The sequence below is a fragment of the Pteropus vampyrus genome, unplaced genomic scaffold (genome assembly GCF_000151845.1).
Source record: "Pteropus vampyrus isolate Shadow unplaced genomic scaffold, Pvam_2.0 Scaffold111, whole genome shotgun sequence".
Taxonomy (NCBI): Eukaryota; Metazoa; Chordata; class Mammalia; order Chiroptera; family Pteropodidae; genus Pteropus; species Pteropus vampyrus.
The window spans coordinates 753,195-756,043 of NW_011888892.1; positions in this window are offsets into that span (position 1 = coordinate 753,195).

Consider the following 2,849-nt stretch of genomic DNA (forward strand, 5'->3'; position numbering starts at 1 on the left):
CCCTCTGACGCAGTCCCCAAGGGGACCAGGAGGGAACGGGCTGAAGGCCAGCGCTTGTTCGGGGGCACTCACCTCCAGGCTCAGCACTTCGGGGATCCCTGCCAGGGCTCAGGAGCACGACCTCCGACCACCCACCCTCCCAACCCGATCCAGCTGTGACAGGTGGCCCGAAACTCATTCCGAGAGAAGGAGAGAGGGGAGGCCTCGTAAACAACGCACTCTTGCCATGTAGATCCCATGAATCATTATTTTTTAAAATATCCTCAGTCCAGTCGATCGTCTAGCTGTTTTCGTCTCTCTGAAGTCAAATAGCCACTTCAATGATTTTGTTGCCGCTGTTTCACTTGCCAGCTAGCTCTACAGGTCACAAAGAAGCTGCCGCCGCTGGCCAGCGTCTCCTCCTCCATCGCCACACCCCTGGCCGACTGGCCGGTGGCCCAGCACCCAGTGGCGGGCGGTCCGGAGCTGGAAGCGCGCCGAGCGATGGAGGCAGATCCCCAGGCTCTGAGCCATGAAAAGCTCTAAATCGACAGAGTCCCTACTCAAACTGGCTGTGGGCTCTCTTCGCGGAGTTTGGCGGAGGCATCTTGGAAGAATCTGAATTGGTTGTGTGTGTAAAGTATGCACTGAGGAGTTTTTTGTACACTGCATGTGACTGACAGCTGTGCTTATTAAGATAAGAACAATCACAGCCTGGATCTTTTAAGTTACATGCACATACGCCGAAGAAGAACGGCCTTATCAAAACCCGGGGTCTCGGGATCATCTAAAGGAAAACCCCGGACCCCAGGTTAGAGCACCCCTCCCCCGCGCCTCGTTGGCGTCCCGGCTCTCCTCTGGGTGGCACTGGCGTGGGGAAGGGCGGTGAGGCTCTGGCATCGCGAATGTGGCTGTGCGCGGAGGTGGCTGTGCGCATTTCTCTAAATGAACATAGACGTGCACTCACCTCCTCATCCCCACGTGAGGAATGGAAGGCGGCTAACAAAGCTAGGCGTGATGGAACGAAAATCACGCAGTTGAGGAAATCAGGGCAAGCGAGGTCAAAAACGAGGAACGAAAAAGTAGAGGAAGAGAAGCAGAAGGAAGTGAGCAAACGGCCGTGAGGATGGAAGGACAGGAAAATGAGAGGAGGAGCGAAACAGAGACGGAAAAGCGGTGAACGAAGTTTCTGTTTCCATGGTGACCAGCAGCTCCAGGTCCACACAGACAAAGCTCCGGAAGATGCCATAAACTGACCGCGTAAGGGGATACAGCGGGCATCCTTCTAAGTGTCCGTCCAGCCCAGGAGGCAGCATCCTCCATGCTCTGGAAGCCGGGAGCTGCCTCAGTTCATGCTACATACGCAAGTCCCCACCCCAGGCCACACCTGATGGAGCTGGGGTGACCACCGCACCCCCTCCCTTGAGGATTTGGAGTTCAACGTGAGGGACAGCCAGTCGGTGTCCACTGGCAGCTTGTCCTGTATGGACGGTGTATGTTGGAAGGGGGTCTCCGCTTCCCCCCTGGACTGAGAAGCAGGGAAAGTGAGTAAGGTCAAACTGAACATCAAGGTGACTCTCGCCAAGGTCAGCCGTGGACTCCACGTGGCCAAGCATGACTGTCTCTCGCATCTCACTCTGCACATCATCCTCCTGAGGAGACTTCCCTCCCCTGCACCCCCGCGACCTCTCTATCCAAAATCAGCCGCCTCCCCCTCCTCCGCACCCCCGCGACCTCTCTATCCAAAATCAGCCGCCCCCGCCCGCCACCCCGCTGTTCCGCACCCTGGCCACCTGCCTGTCTCTGTCCTGGCACTTCATATACCGGTCATGTTTCAGCAGCTTGTCACCTTGTGCGACACCAACTTTTCTTGCTGGTCTGCAGCTCCCTGAGGACAGGGACTGTCTGACTGACTGTCACTGTATCTCAGAGTCTGTCCACAGTAGACGCTCGATAAGTATTATTTGAAAGGCTAAGCAGAAAGAAGACAGAAAGAGACAGAGGAAACGTCCTCCAAATGTCCTACCTCCAGTTCCGGAAGCTGGAAGCTGGTGTGCACCCCCAGCCCTGGAGTTCCGCTGCAGACTCCTGGAGTCTGGAGTCTGCCAGCAAAACCCCCTCCTGACCTGGAGCAGGTTTCTGCTGCTGAAAACAAGGGTCTTCTCAAGCACAGGGACCAGACTTCCATCCATGCTCTCTGAGAAGCCAGCGCCAGCTCTGGGAGCTCGTGGATCCCGTGGCACTTGGCATAAGGCTCACTCTGCTCTTGGGCCCATCCAGATTTCGGCAGCAGGGGAGACCATCTTTCCAGCCTGGCAGCACTGCGTTGGCCACTGTTGAGCTTGAATTGTACCTGAGGGGTGGGGGCAAAATGCCATTATTTGTGCGACAGGGTTGGCTGGGTAAAGGCAGGGAAGGAGGTGTGACCCCGGTGAGAAGTGCAGGGGTCCTGGGTAGAGGGCCCACTGTACCGACGAACTAGTAATTAGACCAGACTCTGGATTATTCTTGGCTTCCATGTCTAGATCTGTAAGACTATGACAGCCAAGCCACTGAGTCACACAGTTCAGTGTGCACACACACACACACACACACACACGTCCCAGATGCCCCAGCTAGGTGGAACAGGGACTGCTCCTTCCCACAGTCCAGTGGGAGTTCCTTTCCCTACAGTTACTTGGCCATTTTCCTCAGACAGCCTTAAACTCTCTCCAACTGTTAAACTTAGCGTGTGTGCATGTGTGTGTGTGCGTGTGTGTGTGTGTCTGATCTCATCAGCTCAGAAGCTCCTTCCAGCAGGGACCTTTGGTCTCTGTCCTCCCTCAGCTCAGAGCCTGACGTACAGCAGGCGTCCCTGTTTGCCGTTTTGA